We start from the raw sequence: 20410 nt of genomic DNA on the forward strand, positions 1-20410 counted from the left end.
AACTCCCAAGAGGTTTTTCCCAAGCTGTTGCCTTCTTGCTAGAGATTCAAACAGCTCCCTAGAGCTTACTATAGGAGCAAGCACCCAGATTCTGGCACATTACAAAACACTCATGTCTTTTCCCTATGTACAGGAAATCTGGCAGTCCCATTTGCTGAAACTGCTGCTTCAGTCCTCTTTTGGGGGGCATGTCTGGTGTCAAGTTGCTTCCTGTTGGAGAGTCCAAATGCCCCTGTTGAGTGCTTCTGAGATCAGATCCCTGGAGGCAACAGCTCTTACGTCTAAAGTTATCTACAAACCCACCGATCCAGCTCCAGGGAAATAATTATAACCCGTCATTCCCCTGTCCCTATGCCTTGAGACAGCAAATTTCCTTTTCTCTTGAGTGACACAGTATAGTTGACCACTTTCACAGCATTATACATAGTCATTTGATGATGAAAATGCTCAACAGAAGAGAGCTTATTTATTGATTAAACTCCCCACAGATATTAATTGATGTTGCTGTAGCCTATAGGATCAGTATTTTCCTGCTAGCAAATTGAAGAACATAGCTTCAGAAATTGTAAGTAGATGTAATGTTAGATTTAAAAATGATGATTTTATTTCTTTATGGGAATGGTGTGCAAAGCAGGCAAACATTTGTTCTGTTATGCTCATTGAGAAGTACCACTGAAATATGCTTTCCATGGCACTATAGATGCAATGCCAGTACAATGTACTGCCTTACTTTCACCAAAGATCCCCTTTGAATATCCTGAGCATATTTTTCTAGCTCAATATCCCTCAATATCAATATAGACAAGATCCATTAGCCAGGTGTGTTTGAGGAAAAAATTAAGGACCATCATATTTCCAGATAATGTATCTTAAGAGCTGATCTCATAATCAGCAAAGGTCAGATGAAACCAAAATACTGTTTACAGCAGTGCTCTTTCTTTTCAGCTCTGAAGTTATTAAAAGCATTTAGACTGAATTAATTAAAAAAAAAAAAGGAAACTGTTCTTGACTAGCTTAAAGAGTACCATGTGGCATGTAATTTGGATTGCTGAGTGATTTAGACAAGTAAGCTGCATTACTCATCCATCTCATTTAAGATATGTAGATTTTGTAATCTTCCATCTGGATTTCAGACAAACTTTGAGTTGCTTCTTGGTGGTTTGAAGAAGGCTGGAGAAGATGGCTCATCTTAGAATGAACAAAGAAGGGTGAAAGCTGTCCAACTGGAAAAAGAGCATATGACAGAAAGCAAAACTGGTTACAGCAATACATTTTCAATGTATTTTGAATATATTTTCAAATTATTTTCAGGGACAGAATGATTATTTTGCTTTGTTTTCCACAGCAAACAATCCCTCTGTATTTAGTGCAGGATCCATTTAGAACCAGTGGCACATTGGTATCCAGCACTCACAAGCTTTGTCCCCTCCTGCTGTTCCAGCTACAGCATCATCGCATCAACACATCTGAGATCATGGACAAGATCCATTAGCAAGCAAATCCAAGCATTCTGCTCTTGGGGTTGGGGAAAGGAAGGAAGAGGGAGAGTATTTTTAAGGGCATTTAAGAGGAAAAACAATACCGCCTTTAACTCATCATCCTGCAGTGCCAGCACCACTCATTTAAGTATGGAATACTTAATAATGCCCTGTTGCTTGCAAAACTAACAGTACTAGTAGTTCAAATTCCTATGTTTCCACTCATTAACTAGTGCATGGAGGTTATTTCCAGGCACTCACTATCCATTACACAATGCAGGCCAGTCTGTCTAGCCAACCAATCAACAAGAAAACATTAGATCTGCCTATCTCAGCAGAGGTGAGGAAAAACCTCCTATAATAAGGCTGCAGCTAACAAGGTTTGAAGAATGAAATGAAATGAAATGAAATGAAATGAAATGAAATGAAATGAAATGAAATGAAATGAAATGAAATGAGAAACTGGAAACAAAAAAAAAAACAACTAAAGCCCAAATCCCAAACCCAAAAAAACCCAAAGAACCCTAATATTCTTCAAAAAAGGTATTTACAAACTCCAGGAGCATACATATCTAAGGCATTTGAGCCATACTTATGTGAAATTTATTAGAGGGAAGGGTCCAAAATCTAATTTGTTAATTTTTGTTTTGGAAAACAACAGCAAGAAATCCTTAGCCAAAACAATCTTGGGAATCAGATGCTCCACAGAGATAAAGAGAAGTGCCACAAACATAATTTCTCTCCCCCTGCCTCAAATTAAAGAACAGTAAAATAGGAGTGGCAGCTTCTTGAAGCTCATTTTTTCCCTTGACAAATTCTTCTGGCAGCAGAAGCTCAGAAAGGTTCATTGAAACATCCTGATAGACCTCATAGGAAAACTAGGAATACCTGCTACTTGAAGATGGAACTTGGTGTGGGATAATCTAAACAGATTATCATGAAGGGTGCCTAGAAGGAGATCATTAAAGGCTCCATGGTAGGTACTGTTCAATAAAGCTCCACAATTGCTTTATAATTTAAAGGATCAAGGGGACAAGCTTGAGCATTAAAACAAAATAAAAATAATGAGGTACTTTTGGTTCTAATTGCTCATTTGGCAGACTGGTTCACAGTGAGGTGAGATGAGCTTTGTTTAGTTGAACCATCAGCCTAATGTCTTGCCAAGTCCTGGGTACTGTTTTAAACATATCAGGCACCTGAGGCCACTGAAGCCAGAGAGTCTGTGAAGGCTGGGTGTGTGGGACTGCACACCCACACCGAGAGCCAGGGGCAGTGCCTCACTGAGGATCCGGTGACTTCACAGGGGAAGAGGAGCAGACAGAAATGACTGGCCCAGACAGCAATGATGCTGACACATGCTGCTTTGGGCCAGAGCACCTTGGTTCTGTGACACAGTGAGATGCCTATCTGAGCCACAGGAAAGCTGAAGGTAACATCAAATTACACCTCTTAGCCTTGGCTTTAGTTTTTACATTTTTCTTATTGCCTTAAGGAGGGTCTGAAGTGCTATGTGTTCCCCATGGGTGGTGGTGGGGTCCCACTCATATTCAGACTCCCTTTTGCAGCAGCAGAAGCTGGGAGTTCCATGGAGTCAAGAGCAGCCTGCAGGGCAAAGCAAGTGGCAATGGTTCTCTGGGTCTGCCACCTTCACCCACCTTGGCACTGTGGGTGAAACAAGGCACTGCTTTCCACAGGCTGGGGCTTGCTTTAAGCCTAAGGTGAGAGCTGTGGCATTAGCTTACATGACAGACATGCCTCCAGAGATGCAGAAACAAAGATGTTTGATACCAGTGAGAGCACCAGACCTGCTGAAACATGCAGAAGTTTGCACAGGGGGGATGCAAAATAAAGATGATGGAAGTCCTTGCCATTCCTGGCCCGAGCCATCAGGCTGCAATAGAAATCAAGACATGTAGCTCTTTGGATCAGGCATCTAGGGGTAACTCTGAAGTAAAGGAAATAGAGATTTTGTAGAAAGCATGAAAACTGTAGACATGAAAAAGTGGTATGGTGAAGTTAGTGCTACTGTTGTTTGACAAAGAAAGTCCTGCCAAGCGGAAAGTATTTTTCTTGTGGCATCCCTGGTGATATTTTTGTATGCAGTGCCTAGAGTCCAGGCAGCAGCAAGGCAGGGCCAGAAGCAAGAAGCGGGACTTTACTCACAGCACAGATTCTCAGGCCAAGGGGTTCAGAAATTGGTGGCCCTGTACATGCAATAAACACTAACACATCAGAACAAATTCAAAGCTCTTATTTCACAGATCCAGAGCAAACAAACAAACAAAATAAGGAGTTACTAATGTGAACACAGTGTAATTTGTATTTGATTTGGCCCCAAAATCATGCTGTGAGATTCTTAACCTGACAGCATCAGCTGTGATTTTTAATTGAGAAGAGTTATGAAAGTGAAGATCTGTCAATTAACAGGAACAAGATTGTCGACTGTGCTGCATTGTTTAGACATTGCAGAAAATTATGTACACACCGTGTGAAAAAAAATTATGCTGCTAGTGGCATGAGGGCACTCAGAAGATGTCACCATTAAGATTGTTTCCATGAAATTTTCAGTTTTGGAGCTGATGTTTTCATTCCTAGGAAGGTACAAGCTTTGAATAATCACAGAAGAATGAGATGCAGCAAGCAGAAGTGTGAAGCAGCTCCATGCATAAGAATTTAGACAACATTTCACTTTCACTTTAATTTATTGCAGTTGCCTCGTGTTTTTGTAGAGTACGCCCCCCCTTTCATATAGGATGTAAACTGTTTGAAAACACTGAGTTGCATGATGCCTTGCATATTTACAGGAGTAAGTCTATTTTAACATACTTAGATAGGATAGTTTGACTAGTATTCAATTTTTAGTGCAAAACCTTGCAGGCAAGGTTTTCAAAAACAGGAATCCAAACACAGGCTTCTGAGACACATCTATATGGGTCTATATAAGTAAAAGTACTAAATGCTAAATATGGCTTTCTAGGTTTAGGAATAAGGTGCAATATTGAGTTGCTGAAAGAAACATAGCTGTATTAGGAGGGTATGTTCACCTTGATGGAGACTTTCTGAACAGCACCATGCTGCTTCCAGGATCCACACTAGCCTGGACAACCTCACAAAGCTCTGTGTTATGCTACACAAATGCATTCAAAAAGAACTCTGCTTGAAAATGTGACATCCAAGTTAGTAGGTCATGTTCTGTTTTACCATTTGTGTTTCAGGACAGTCACATTTCTTACTGCCCTGAATTTGGCTGGGACAGAGTTACTTTAATCTGTAGTAGCTGGTACAGTGCTGTGTTTTGGATTCAGTTTGAGGATAATGCTGATAACACACTGGTGTTCTGACAGTTGTGAAGTAGTGCTTATCCTCAGTCGAGGATTTTTCAGCATCTCATGCTCTGTCAATGAGGAGCTGCACAAAAAGCCAGGAGAGAGCATAGTTTGTACTGCTGAGCCAAACTGGCCAAAGGAGTATTTCATATAATTAAAGCATCATGTCCAGTACCCAAACTGGGGAATTACCCAGAAGGAGCCAATCTCTGCTCAGGGATGGGATGGGTATTAGTCAGTGGATGGTGAGCAATCGTACTGTGCATCACTTTTGTCTTCTGGGTCCTGTTAGTCTTTCTCCCTGTCCTTATAATTACAATTATTAATATTATTAACATGTTTATAATTATAATTTTATTTTGTTTCAATTATTAAGTTATTTTTATCTCATCCCATGGGGTTTACCTTTCTGTTCCAGTTCTCTCCCCTCTGGGGGCAGGGAGGAGGCTGTGTAAGAGGCAGTAATGTGGTGCTTGGCTGCCAGCTGGGATTAAACCACAACAATTATCGTCGCTACAGCGGAAATTTAGGACACACAAGTGTTTTGTTCTTCAAGGCTTGGCTCATAAGACTACTTTTTGACAAGCTGTGACACTGTTAATGCCTATGGAAGTGCTTACACTATGAGTAACAGCTAGTAGGAATAGTATGGATAATAGTTAACTGCAGAAGGAGCACCCTCTTTATTTAGTCCCTTGTCTGGGTTATTTTCAAACAACTGCTGTTTATTGTCATTATTAGGCTCAAGAACTGACTTTCTTTGCTCTCTTTCCAAAAACCAGAGTAAATCAGGTCTGACATTCGAAGCAGTGTATTTACAGCAGCACGGAGCATGTGTCTCTGGAGCGTGGCTGTAACAAAAAACAGAGAACAGCAAAAGCTCTGGTTATGTTTGTCACCCAGGGGAACAGGACAGCAGGATGGCTTCCTCATCATCCTATTTTTCCTGCTTTCTTTTGGTAAAAACATTTTGAAATAGAATATTAAAACAGCTTGCTCTTCTTTCAGATTTAGGCCTAAGGAATTTCACATGGAAGTATTAGTAACTGAATATTGCATCCACATTGGATGTGTTTTGTCCCTGTCTCCCCAGGAAGGGAGGATGCACCAGTTGTCACTGCTTCATTAATTGCTCAATTTCTCCCAGTGGTAAAAGGACAAAATTCTAAATTCCAGCTGGCAGGGTTTGCAGGGGTGTATAATTTATGAGCCGTGAGAAACTGGAAAGATAACTACAATCAGTATGAGCATAAGAAAAACACCCAGCTTGCAATCTCTGCCACACAGCATAGCTGCCCATGCTTAGTTATCACACTGCACATATTTTTTACTTTCTCAAAATCTAATTCTCAAGGTTGTGTTGTTTTGTTTGTGTTTTGGATTTTTAAAGGACTACTTATTTTTTTTTTTTAGGCTGGAAGGCTTCTCAAGGGAAAAAAGGACAGTCTGGAGAAAACAGGATTGAAAAGGTATAGAACAAAAACTATATCTTGCCAAAACCATATCAACACTATTGAATATTGTGGACAGCAAAGGATATGTAAAAGCAGAGGTAGGATTCTCACACTAGACAGCTCCTTACTAGAAATGGAAATGATCTGAAGAAAGACAGGCAAGGCAGGCAGCCTTTCACAAACAAGAGAGAGGAAAAGAAAGCAGAAATGTAGGGATTGTGGGTACACAGATCTATTGTTATTTGTTTTTAACTTTTCTAGCCAAGCTTTCTGTATTACTGGCAATATCACCAGAACACAAGCCAGGTGTCTGCAGATTTGCATAGATCTACATATTTTTAGTGGCATCTGAACCATTGAGCAAGAGCAGATAGGATAATATACAAAGGAAAAATAGAAATGCATAAATACTTCAGGATTAAAAATAATTTCTTATCCATATGTATCCTCCTTCCTTCTGCCTGTTAGTTCTGCTTCCTCCTTCCCAGCAGGAAACTTTCACTCTAGTGTCACACCTCTAGTGTCAAGGTTTCACTTGATGAACAACCTCACAGCCACATCTCCTCTCCTAGGTTAGCTCTAGTCCTCCAGCTTCACTTACTATCTCGTTTAGAAAATCAGGAATTTCAGCCCACTCCTAAAGCAAGCCAGCCTTGAGTTCTGTACAGCTTGGCTACATATGAGCACAGATACCATCAGTTTCTTAGTTATGTTATATGTTTCCAATAACTTTCTTAAATAAGAAGCATCTGGCTTAAACAGCACAAAGCACTGGTGCCAGCATGGCTAGGAGGGCTTTGGCAGAAACCATGGTCTGTGTTCTTGGAGGTGTCGTGGGCTGCAGACTAGAATTTATGTTGTCACGTAAGGAGCTCTAGCCTGGCACACAGACTGTTTGTGCAGTTCTGTTACCTACTTTTATTCACTCAGAGCCTTTTTCTGGGGTTGAAGACCTGAGCAAAAGATAAAGCAGAGTTCAGCTCAGCATCTCAGTGTGTGTAGATAACTGAGAGGTGATACCTTAACCTATGCAGCCCCATGTCCTCCCAGCTAACTTCACCTGAGATGATCCCCTCCCCAAATGAATGTGGGCTGCTTGCCAGAAAATGCTGTTGACGGGGCTACCGGGCCTGAGTTTAGGGTAGAACTCACTTGCCATCATCAGAGTTGAAGCACTCTCACAGACAATGAAGATTTGCTTTCCTCTCCACCTCTTGTGGAATAAAATGAAAATTCATTTAGCTTGACTTACTACATTTTTTTGGTGTCTCTGAATCTCACCCTTAAGTAAGAATAATGTTCAAGAGTCTTTTTCTTTAAAACTACATACATATCTCTAAAACATAAAATATGTACTCAGAAGCAAGTGTGATTCTGGATTTTTTAGACTACCAGTCCTGTTGGAACTATTTCTAATTGGTGTGACAGGTTAGGTTTCTTGATTGTAGTCCATACATTATTGCTCTGTACTGTGCTGGAGTAGCAGGCAGGGTGGTAGCACACAGAATATTTATGAGGATGAATATAATGAAGTCTTGAAGTGAAAAGTGCAAGAAAGGAAAATAAATATCCACTGGGGTAATATGGACTAGTTATTTACTGAAAACATACGAGAATTTACATATGAAAAAGCATGAAAGAAAAAATTATCTTTTCCCACTGCAAGTAATAGTTTTACCTGATCTGCTGTCAGAAAATGTTTCCTAAACTAGTTTTATTTAAAGTACCTCTGAAATGGTAAGCTGTCTAGGAATCAAGGAATCAGATTAGTTAATTAACCTTGATTAACATGATACTTTTCAAGAAGTGCTAATAAATTTTAACTTCTAGTAAACTGGAAACACCACATAAATTGGTAGTCCAAACTTAAAATGCTGATCAGTTCTGAAAATTGAGATCAGTGTGCACTTTTATACTATTCTCTTTCAGTCATTGTCTGGAATGTCTTTCTCAAACTTGAACTGTGAGAGAATTTCTGTGCAAAATACAGAAAAAAGGTACCACACTTCAGGATTGCATTTTTTAGTTATAATATGAATATGTAAGAGATATAAAGAGCAAAAATGCTTTTAGTAAGTAAAAGCACTTTAGTAAGTGCTCATAAGTGGCTTTTTTTTCTATCCAGAGGGCATTCTTACATGTTAAGATACAAAGGTCTTAAAGAATACAATACAAACTGCTGGGTATGTTACTGTAATAGGTTTACTGAAAAGTTTCAGCCAAAAAATTCTTGCTCTGCAGTCTTCATGCTTTGTAAGCTTAGAAATATCCAAAGAACACCACGAAATAATTGATAGCACAACCACATATGAGTTCTATGTACCTCTTGTTTACCATGTTGTCACAAATAAGCCGATCATAGGTCTTTAGGAGTATAACTCTGCCTGCAAATGATGAATTTGCAAATGTTAAAGGATAGACACTTTTTAGCAACCAAATCTAGTCATCAGCCATCTGGAGCTTCTTCCATTTAGACATATACTAGAACAGAGAACATATACTAGAACAGAGACATATACTAGAATAGAGACACCTGCTGTCTTCTGTAAAGTCCCACTCCTAAATTAATTGATGCATTCTGTTGTGCTATACCTACACATACTTTTTTTCTCTGTTTGTTTCAAAAAGAAATCTATTAAACAAGCTAGCATAAGGCAGATCACAGATACTGATTTGGCAAAAAGAAAATAATCCTTTATACTGGAAAGAAATGCCACAAGATAGACCAAGTTCTATGAAAAAAATGGCAAATAGCCTGGTGCAATGTGCAACAAGCAGCAGAGTAGTGCTGGCTTCCCCCAAAGGGCACTGGTGCATGACAATATTTTCTGATTTAAGTAAGTTAAGTAGGCAGCCAGTGGCTGGAGAGTTGTGCCCAATCTTCCCCAAATGGCACCCAGTAAGGCATAGGCTGTGTTAAAACTGCTGGTAGTTATATAGATGCCTACATTGGTATATGAGTTTTCCTGATCTTCCTAGACTGCCCATGGAAAAATGCAGAATATCCTTTTGTTTGTTTGTTTGTTTGTTTGTTTGTTTGTTTTTTCAGGAGTAACCCTCATTTGACTGCTTGTAGAGCACAGAAAACCACCTCGTTTTTATTTATGTAACATGCAGACTTCTCCCCTGAATGGTCCAGCATTTTTTGAGCACCATTTGGATCCTTGCTGGGATCTGTCTTGGCTTGTGGCCCTGTATGCCAGTGCTGCACTGGCATATGTTGGTAGATAGTATTTCCCAGACATTCCCATTGCTCCCAGCTGTGGTGTCCCAGTAAAGCATGTTCAACTCCATTTCTTCAGACACTGGTTCATATGTCACCTACCTGACATGAATTAATCCAGGGCCTATGGCGGCCTTTCCCTTGGTTCTGCTGTTCCTATATGGACACATGATTTTCCCAATATCCTCACTCAACAAAGAAGTTCCTATTAATTCCTGTTTGGCTGGCCAGGGAGAGCCTGAGCTGCCTGCCACTGTGCCACTTCAGTTTACTGGAGACATACACAGCCTAAGAAAATGCAAACTGAAAAGCTTTCTTCTGATGCTATTTTTGTGCTCTTTTCCTTCCAGTCATGTGTTATTTTCCTTCCACAATCTGGATCCTCAGGTTGAGATCCATTGTAGTTTGGACAGCAGAAGGCATAAGAACTTGTGAATCCTTCATATTCATCAAAACACAAAAGACATTGTGTCCTTCATTTGTTAAAAGCAATGTGATTTTCAACTTCCCAGACACCGATAAAGGCTGAGAAAATATAGTTTAGAAAACAATGTGTTTGTGTCCCAGAATAATTATCATTAGGGGAACTCAGTTGTTTGTCAGTAACTGGTATAGTAGATGTGCAAAAAATGTTGGTGATCCAAAATACCACAATGCTGTTAGTAAACATTTGATGCCCAGAAAGTGAAAGTAAACATGCTAATAAATTTTCCTGCAAAGAATGATACACTCCAATCAGACAAATTTCAGGGTGCCCTGAAAGCTGATAAACATGGGTTCTGTCAGGAAATGGATGTGTGCAGAAATGCATGCGTGGGACAAGCATTGATTCCTGAAATGTTCTGCTCATGGACAGAGATTATGAGACTCAGTGCATTCACTTCTCTCAACAGCATGATGAAAATTACACCCAAAACGTAAAATTAAATGCAAGTTAATCATCATTAAGCTATTGGTCATAGGAGCAAAAATATAGGCATTGTGTGTATTTGAAAGATGGAGTAGAGGAAAAGAAAGTAGAAGTGAGAAATTAAACTGAACTGGGAAAGGTTGAAAAAGGAGACAATTTAGAGAAGAGTGAACAGGAGAAGAGGAGACAGGAATTCAAGGAAATGGACAGTAAAGCAACAAGAAGGCACAACCAACATAAACATTGTCATACCTGATCTGTGCCACTGCCTTGGACACAGCATCCTGTTTCTGCTAGAAACTAGGATTAGGTATGTTAGAGGATGGTGCATGAAATCTGTCTGTTGAAAATCTGCAATGTAGTCAGCCTATCAAGGAGCTCTCCTCCCAAAAGAGATTATTTGAAGTCTTGAAGCATGAAAGATGGGTGAGAACTGAGGTGCAAGTAAAAATATAAGGTGGAGATAATTGAGGGAGTGAGGAAAAGAATAAACTGGGATATAAAAGGAGCCCAAAAAGTCATAATTTATTTTCCCCTGGTGCTGTGCTGTAGAGATGATCCAGCTCAAAGTCGTAATGCTTGACTCCTGTACAATATACAGAAGAGCAAATTACCTTTTATGAGAGTGTATTATATAGTTTTATGTGGTGCTTGTCAATGTTGTATGATTTCCAAGTTACTAGGTTTGGTTCTCCTTGTAATTCAATTTTTTTTTAAACAAATCTAAGTATTTTTTAACCTAAATGACTCTATGATTCACTCCTTAATCCTCAAAAGATTTTTTGAAAAATGTCTCTTCCTTATATCTTCTCTGCTTATTAAAACTAATCTGAAACACATTGGCTTGACTATACTGAAGTTTCTCAATGCCCTTTAAAACTCTTATTCCAAATCTGTAATTTGCACAATTTATATTACATACTTACTCTAGTATCTGCTGTCAGGGCAGGAAACTTTCTTGACTGATATGCACTCTGTATAGACAGCTACCAAGCAATCCCACCATGAGCAGCACTTGCCCCAAGGCAATTCCAGGAGGAGTCTTAGCTCAGGTAACCCCAAGCTTCCTAAGGCTTTTTCATAGAGAGGGAGCCTGTTCACGCTCCACCTCTCCAGAGAGCCAAGCAGATGCTGCACTTGGTGCTTACTTTGCCAGCACTGCTCATAGTACCTGAAATAAGATACACACAGCTCAGAGAGACAACAAGAACTGCATTATCCAAGTATTTTTACCTTAGCAATTCAAAACAATGCCTAACACAGCAGTCCCTGAAGAGTAATTTCTTCCAGATGAGTTCCTCTCATGATGGTCCTAGCACCAGGATATAAGAAGTGACAACCAGACCAGGCCTTATGCACCTCTGCATGCCAGATATTTCTTGAGGAGGAGGGGGACTGGGGAAGAGAAGCTGCTGCCTAACAGCATCCAGCTTGTGCAGAGAGAAAGGAACATATTTGAATGGTTTAGTACAAATGCATCAGCTCCTGGCAGGATATTGAAACTGATCAGTGGGCCCTGTGATCAGCATATCAGAGCTGACTGATGTGCCAGTAGTGTCAGCCTGCTGTCAGGGATAATTTTTTTGTGTTGTTTACGGTTGTCACTTCAGCTGGAGATTAGATATCAGACCTACTAAATTTGCAGCATTGTTATCTTGCTGTGGACACAAGCTTTGAAACATGCCTTGGACAAAAAATATTATTACACTGGAGGAAATAGCTCCTATATCCATCCTCCATGGCCCAGATTTCTTCAGTTTCTACACTGTAATTTGCTTATCCTTTAGTACAAACTTTACTTTCAAGGATGTAACTGGAATAGCATTATATCAAGGAATCCTATTCAAGAAAGCATGCAATTTCCTTGTATTCAGAGAAAAAAAAAAACCTTTAAAGACAAAGTGAAAAAGAGATCTAGAAAAGTTTCCCATTTATCATAGCAGACTGCCCCTTTATATAGTTTATTTAAATGGCATTCCTCTTTTCATATTGTGTTAGTGTTTCAATTTCTATCCCTCCTTGAGTTTAGCTTCTGGGATTTTGCCATTTATAATCCAGTGTCCTGCTTCTCTGTTCCTAGTCTCGTATTGCTTACTTTGCCTAGGCCTGTAAAACCAGATGTCCATCTTGCCGTGACAAATTTGCTCAGGGTCAGCAGGATAAAAAGTCTGAGAGAGGAATCATAAAAATCACAAACACACAAAGACATGAACATAGTTTCTCCTCAAGCACAGCTAAGTCAGGTCCAGGATCAGTCTATGTTTCAGGCATAGCTACCACTCTTTGTGTTTTGGGGAGAGAAATGAAATAGTACTGGAGAAATTTGAGTATGCTGTACAGAAAACACTCTTGTTTGTCATGCACCTGATAGATCACCTCATCACATGAATGTCTGAAAGTAACAGATTGCTTTTTCTCTGAAATTCAGATTAGAAATTCTTTGCAAATGAAATGAAGGAATGACTGTTTTCTAAAAATAGTAAATTTGTTTTTTTCTGTGATAGACCAAGTTATGTGGACCCAAATTAATAGCAATATGTTTCATTTTCCAGTTCTTACTGCTATGTGTATCTCATCAATTAATACCCTTATTCATAGGACACAAAAATTCAAGTGCAAGAGTAGCAGTTTTCAGAGGATGAAAAAAGAGTATGGTGTTTCTAGAAAATAAGTTAGTTCTTTTTACAAAGAACTGGAGGAGCTGGGGGTCAGAATGAAGGATACTGTGATCCAACTCTCTTCCTCCTAAAGTCAGTTATGAAAATTTGTGTCTGATTTAAGTCAAACACTAGCCTCTCATGAACTGCAGAAGAAAGGTGATTTTGTGGAACAGGTGAGAAGCCCAGACAAAATCCCCCCCCCCCAGTCAGCCCTTGACAGGTTTCCTGTGTGATAGTGAACGTGTCGCTTTGAGACTCATCCCAGCTGCCTGCAGCCTCACAAAGACAGTCTCCCTTAAACTACTTAAAAGGAGAGATATGGACATGTCCAGTAAGTAATTAATTCCGCTGATCTGAGAAACCTCCCAAAGTCAGGATGATCTGCCCAGCAGACAATTTGGCAGCTGCAGGCTGGCGTCCAGCCGCCGCCCCTGCGCTCTGTCTGCTCCGGCGGGCAGCCATCCAGCGCTGCGCCCTGCCCGGGACAGCAAGATCTGCTCAGCTGGCAGCTCCTCAGGACAGCCTCTGTCTCAGGCAGCCTGCTCACAGAGTGTCGGGTGTGACAGTGCCCTGGATGTGCTGAGAGACTGCTTAGCAATTATTATTAACTACAGAGCAATAAGTGAATAATAGCAGCAGAGTGTTGCTTCGGGCTTTGTAGAATTCAAGTTTTATAGCAGGAGGCATTTCAATGCAGAGAACTACTGAGTGTGCACAGCCATTTTAATATCCTCTGTTGTTTTGTGTCTCAGCTTCTGACATTTACAAACCCAGTGATAATAAAATGAGTAAAACTGGCCCCACCAAGTAAAATATGCATTGCCTTCTGTCTTTTTTACATTTCATGGTTGGAAGTTCAGTGTAATGAATCTGACAAGGTAAAGCTTTCCAGATCACTGTTATTCTGGCTTCTCTGGTAATCCTGATAGCACCCATGAAAGTGCATCAGGAGTACCATGTGACTGAGCACATCCAAAAGGTTTTCATGGTTTGTTCAATGACACTGAAAAGTCCCACAGGGGTGGTTTAATCAACCAGAAATGTATTTTTCATTTAGTCACTTCTGCTCCCCACATGCACTTTACCCCTACTGCTGAACCTCATGGGTATTCAAGCCAGGAAAAGTTGGTTTGAGACAAGAGGTGTGCTCCCAGGAGTGTGGCTAACCCACAGCACTTCATCTGAGGGACAATGGTCAGTGGAGGCTGCCACATGTCCTCTGTACTCTCATACTTTTAACCACCCATACATTCCCAGCTTGTCACAGGAGCACAGAAAAACCTGCTGGCAGTGAACACCATGGTGGTGGCTTCAGCCAGTGTCACTCAGCAGCTGGGGTGAGAGAGGAGCACTGGCATGGCAGTGGGTGGTAAAGGCTCAGCTGGCAAGTGGAGTCATCAGACCACTCCTGCTTGAGAGAATACCTCCAAGGATGTGATGTTCACAACACAGTCTTAGCTTCTGCTCAGTCTTCCTGTGTGTCCTCAAAGTTCACCCCATATCCCCACCTGCAAATGAGGATAATTTCATTTCTTGCCTCTGTTCTCTGTTTGCATCGGTGGCCCATCCTCCTGTCATGGTGCAGTGCAGCATTGGTGGGGCCACTGCTAAAATGGAAAGAATTATGGTTTGTTACAGCCCTTGGGATTTAACCTGACTGGTTCCTGACTTCCAGGGGTCGGAATCACCAAAACACTATTCCCATCTCTGCTGCAGGCTGATGTGGAGCAAGTACAGCTCTTTCTGATCTGACACAGATTACAAACCAGGTGGCTCTGACAGGCTCAGCCTAATGCCTCATGGGATCTCCTCTCAGGAAAGTCACAACAGCACACAGTTTGGCTCTATCCGTACTAATAGCACTCGACACTTAGAAAACCCAAGGCATCAGAGCAGTCAGTAGGTTTGAGATCAGGCTACTCTAGTGGCATACTGAGGGGAAATCTCTCTGCTTCTCTATGCCTAATTTTTGTTAGCACTTCCCCTTTTCACAGGCAAAACTGAGGCATACAAACTGGGCTGAGAAGTAGTGTTTGTCACTGTCACAGAAGAAGATTTCTGATCCAAATCATTGTTCTTGAGCTGGCGTTGAAATTTTGAAACCCTTCTCATGTAAGTCGACATTCACCCCATTTATTTCCTGCCTTGATTCTTAAAGAAATTAAATTTTACAGAAATAAAAGAAGCACATTGAGAATGGATGCACGTTTCATTTACTCTAATTATGCACAGTGAAAAGTTTCCATTTCAGCAAACCTCATTGATATTCTGCTGTGAACTTGACTGAAGGAAAAAAGAAGCACTAAAGGAGATTTTACTAGTCAATTAACTTTAACTAAAAAAAAAAAACCCTTTTGTGGATTTAAGAATATTTCACTTTTCACTTTAATTTCCTTCCACTCTTCCTATGACTACTGTAATGATAAAACATCTCCCTGGATCACCCTGAGATTCTGCAGGGGTTGTAGTACCTAATAAGAGGTAGCTCCTCTGATACAGGAGCTGGTGTTATTTTATGGATTAATTCCAAATAGCAGGATATCATGTGTCAATATTGCACTGGGCTTTGTGCTATATGTGAACAGGCCACCTCTTAGATCTTTGGGAAAAATACTTATTTCTCTCCCATATGTGGTTAAATCTTTCAATATTTCGTGACCTCTGTCACTAATGCACTTAGACTCTACATGATCTTTACAAACAGTGCTCACAAAAATTACATATATGGGGATTTAATAGATCTCAGAGCAAGCTCAAGAATCATAATGCAAAACAATGAATAATTTATTAGAAAATGTAGAAAACTTCAACGAGAAAATGAGACAAGAGTATTTTTTACTCATAAACCGTAGGAACATTGTTCTCTTAGAGGTAGATACTTAAAGTCTGTAAGGTTTTCTTTACCACTATCAGTAATACATAAATTGAAAATAATAAAAGTATATTTTTGCAAGCATTAGTATCCTCTCTTCTTTCTCAAAAAAAAGGAAGAAAACAGTCTGAATTAAGCCTACTGTAGTAATTGTCTGTGCCATGACAAATACAGTGTTGTCATCGTTTTCTGCTTTCCCAAATATGAAAAATTCTTCATTTAAAGTTTTTAATTTGTATCAGTGGCTTAAAGAACATAAGCACTAATAGTATTTTACTGCTTGAGAGCCTAAACATTAGAAATACAAAACTAACATGACACCAGAAAACATGGTAATCACTGTAAAATAGAGAGAATAATGCAGTGATTTGAGCTTGGTCCCTGTATGTATAATCATCATCTGAATTTTTTTATCTGCAGTCGTGATTGAGAAACTGAACAGAATTTCCCTCAAAATGTATGACAAAGATATGTGCCTGAATTGTGCAAGTACAAATCTGAGACAGTTTGGGAAACTTGTCTTTAATATGAAAAGATGTTCCTCTTGGTTCTTTTGAGCTACAGAAAGCTGTAAGATTCCTTTTTCTGTTCAGCACAGGCTCAAGGCACCCTCTCCAGTGTGCCAGCAATGAGTTCACACCATCCTCACCTGTTCTGCAGCAAGCACAACTCCATGGTGTGCTCCATGCTTAATTTGAATACTTTCATCTCCATTCCTATGTGTCTGGGATGTCACAACATTAATTTGTTTGCAGGTTCCATCGACTAAGACTTTAGACCTGGGTTGCTTTATGTCTATTCCTTTCTTGCAGGAATGCAAGTTGTCCAAAATCTCTACAGCACCAGCTCCTCCTTCACCAGGCCGCTGACTCCAAGGAGGCATCTAGACAGATTTTGTTGCAGATTTCAGAGGTCAATATTGCAATACTGACAGCACGGGCCTTGCAAACTCAGAAAAGACACCTTTACATGCTTTCAAAAGCGGACACCTCTATCTAGTCTTGCCCTGAATCCAGAATTGCTTTTCAGCCCTCCCCTTTTTCTGATACTATTAGCAAAATAGAGCAAATTGGAAGGTTTAAGGGAAAATTTGAAATTGTATCATATTGATACAGCTTTTTATTTGGTTGGGGTTTTTTTTGTTTGTTTTTGTTTGGGTTTTTTTGTTTGGTTGGTTTTTTGTGTGTGTGTGTTTTTGTTGGTTTTTTTTGTTTGTTTGGTTTTTTTTGTTTTTTTGTTTGTTTGTTTGGGTTTTTTTGTGATGGAATGCAATAGCACAGTACTGTAAATTGCCACTAATAGTTACTGATACAGCTACTTAAATATCCCACACGCAATTCCATATGAATTTGTCATTATGTTTCCCCTCACATCCAACAAAGGATGGAGATAGCCCTTGGCCCTCCTTTTGCTGCTGACGTGTTTGTTAATGAATGAGAAAAAGTGTTAAAAAATAGGTGTGGCAGAGTTTTAAAAAGCAACAAAATAGATACTACAAGATCAATTAATGGAAATCCTTAAGCAAAATAGGGAAAGCCATTAGGGCCAAGAGTAGGAAAGGAAACATCTTTTAAGAATCTCTACACAATATTTCTGTGCAACAAACAAAGAACCATCCTGCTATTCTGGGTGTTGCATAGAAAAGTGTGGCATTTGAAGCAAGAAGAGAAGTTTCATATGGTAAAGCAGTGTGACATCTTTCAGTTAAAATTTTTTGAGAGACAGAAATTCAGATTTGTTTTTTCTGAAAGTTTTAATCAATTCATTTCCTTTTCATTGAAATGCTCTTTTCCACTGAAAGAAAATAAGAGAAAAAAATATACGTTCTGTTGTGACACTTTCCAAGTGAAATTATTCAATTTTTCCATCAAGATTTTCAATTTGAATTTCCCTTTCTCTTCACTCCTTTTGGGAGGAGGAAGAGAAGTGCATAGATTTCAAAATTATTACAACTGAAAAAGAGATGTTTCAAGTTGAATACATTAATAATTGAAAAAGTAAATGAAAAAATGTTATTCAACTCAGCATAGTTTTTTTAAACACAATTTTTTTTCTGAGTTTATTTTTTATTTCTCTCTGGAACCACCAACAACACTGTCAAGAAGACTGTATATTATTAATGTACTACAAAATGCTCTTGGAACAGAACTCCAGAGATTGTGTGAACTTTCTGTATATGGTAAGCAAGAGCAAACAAAAACTTTTACAATGACAATGCTCCATATTATTTTGACTGCACAGTTACTGTAACCTAATAGCATGTTTAGAACTAAAGAAAACATCCAGTTTTGCTGCATTTCGTGAATAGCAGCACAAACCAATTGCTGCCATGCAACTAAGTATTTTTCTTTATGTTTCATTCCTGCAAAAAGGGATAAATGAACCCCTGGACTTCATGAGATTTTTTTTCTGTCTCAGACGAGAAATATAATTTTATGATTGTCACCATGATTGTGACCATGTTATGTTCAAAGTGGAAAGCTTGCCAGCTTGGTTACATGAGAGCAGTTTTCCAAGAAGTATCTCAAGTCCTGAATATGAGCAAAGAATAATTATAGCAACAGGTTGTGCAGTGCAACAGTAAGGGTATGTCAGTGTTTCAGTGTAAAATCTTGGACCAAATCCTCAAGACATCACTGAGGAGCACAGTGTTTTTGTCCTCAATGAAATGCTGTCTCTGAATTTTATACCCTTGACTTCCTTGATCAGAAATTAAGGTATGATTGTCAGATTCAGACTTTTGTGCTTGTTACTCATCTTGAACTTCAGTTAAGAGATTTGTTTTGAAGTATCTTAGAAAAAGCAGAGTACATTAGTCTCTAGCCACACATCACTCTCACTGAAGAAAAAATTATTTTGGATTTACACAGGTTTCCTTGTCCTTAATAGATGGGCACTTCCAGGAAAGAAGTGCCATCAGGATTTATTCTGTAGTTTAAAACATGAATTTATTTGTAGCACATGCTGGTAGCTCTAAGGTAAATGTAAGAATTAAAAACCAAAACAAATAAACAAAAAAAAACACCTGTCAAAAAAAAAAAAAAAAGAAAGAAACAAAAAAGCATAGACATGATTGAAGGGAAAAGAGAAGAAAGGTGAAAGTACTTGAAGGCAGGGGAGTGGAAAGAATTAGCAGCAAACTAACAAAAAATAATTGTAAAATATTTTTTAAATACAGAAGATGAAATTAATTGCACATCAGCGTCCTGCCTCTGAGTATGTCCAGAGCCCAACACACACAATGCTTTGCACAAGCATACCCCTGACTCCCAGACATCTGAAGCTGCAGGACTTTGGAGTGAGTCACACTTTCTCTTTGACCATATTCCTCAATGAATTTCTGCTCCCAGTATATTTTCCCCTTGAAACCATGCAAACTTTTGGAATCTGAAAAAAATTCTTTCAAGTCAAATCCCAGATTAACCACCTCTATTTAAAGAACTTTTACTTACTTTTTATCTCTTTTCCCATTGACTTCATTGAATGCCCCTAATACTGGAGTGCAAAGAGTTGGAAGTAAATGGTGACAATCCCTCTTTACTTGTGTCATGTTATTTCATGCCATCGGAGGCTGAAACTCAGATTTTAGTTTTCAAGTACGTAGGTGTTTATTTTGTATTTAGTACTTTTCAATACACTGATGGTTTGCAAAGCTGGTGAGGTCTTGCAGCACCTATGGACTTTTCTGGATCTTGGGTACTCTGCATGTTGGAAAAATTTGGCTTGTGGTAGCATGTGAAGATGACTGATCCATAATGCCAACAATTTTTTACAGGACCATTGCAGGAGAGATTCTGTATGAATTCTACAGAACAATGTGAAAATCATGGTGTGTCTAAATAGGTTCACCAATAATGTGTCATAGAATCAATAGATCCCAGTGTTAACCATAATCCTATATAATAACAATGGGTTTTGTATGCTTGTAAGTACAATAGAAAACCTAAAGGAGGGAGATCTGAAAGATAAGAAAATAACACACCCCAAGGAATTAAAATAATAAAGGATTTGATTTCTATCCTCATAAACTGGGAAATTTCAGACATAAACCTGCATTTTCTTTCTTAAGTCATCCTTTTTCTCTTCAGAATTTCAAAAGTTTTTCAAAATTCATAGCTTAACTTGCAATTACTGCCTTATACTTCATTCAGCCAGGTAAGGGAATACATCACCATACAGAGGTTTACTTGCTTGTAGAGATGAAGTCAGACCTTTGGCAGCACTCTAACACAAGTTTCCAGGGGTTTTTGGCATGCAAGAAATTAGCTTGTGCAGACAGATGACAGTAGAGCCATGTAAATTGGCATTTCCTAGAGAATGGCAGGGTCAAAGTGAAGAGTTATCTTTTGACTTAATATAATTGTTCTCAATATTGACAGAACATTTGAACTGAAGGTTTAAGCCCTATCAAACCCTCATTTCCAGTTTCAACTGAACATGGCCTTGGTAGCCTTAACTAGCACCACTAGATCACTAATAAGGCATTG

At 39.2% G+C, this 20410-nt stretch overlaps 1 protein-coding gene and 1 long non-coding RNA gene across 3 annotated transcripts in view; one reads left to right on the forward strand and one right to left on the reverse strand.

Annotated features, from left to right (window-relative positions):
- ST6GAL2 (ST6 beta-galactoside alpha-2,6-sialyltransferase 2) overlaps positions 1 to 20410 on the forward strand; it is a 170175-nt gene that overhangs the window by 5935 nt on the left and 143830 nt on the right. For both annotated transcript variants that reach the window (XM_064407966.1, XM_064407969.1), the window contains exon 2: positions 6218 to 6273. The gene's annotated coding sequence lies outside the window, so the exon portion shown is untranslated. The remainder of the gene's footprint in view (positions 1 to 6217; positions 6274 to 20410) is intronic.
- LOC135293598 (uncharacterized) lies at positions 1016 to 10775 on the reverse strand. The gene is made up of 3 exons (XR_010355686.1): positions 10644 to 10775; positions 8582 to 8642; positions 1016 to 1223 (listed from the first exon to the last, which is right to left on the reverse strand). It is a non-coding gene; the product is annotated as an uncharacterized LOC135293598 (long non-coding RNA).

Source organism: Passer domesticus, chromosome 2 (assembly GCF_036417665.1).
Source record: "Passer domesticus isolate bPasDom1 chromosome 2, bPasDom1.hap1, whole genome shotgun sequence".
NCBI classification, from domain to species: domain Eukaryota; kingdom Metazoa; phylum Chordata; class Aves; order Passeriformes; family Passeridae; genus Passer; species Passer domesticus.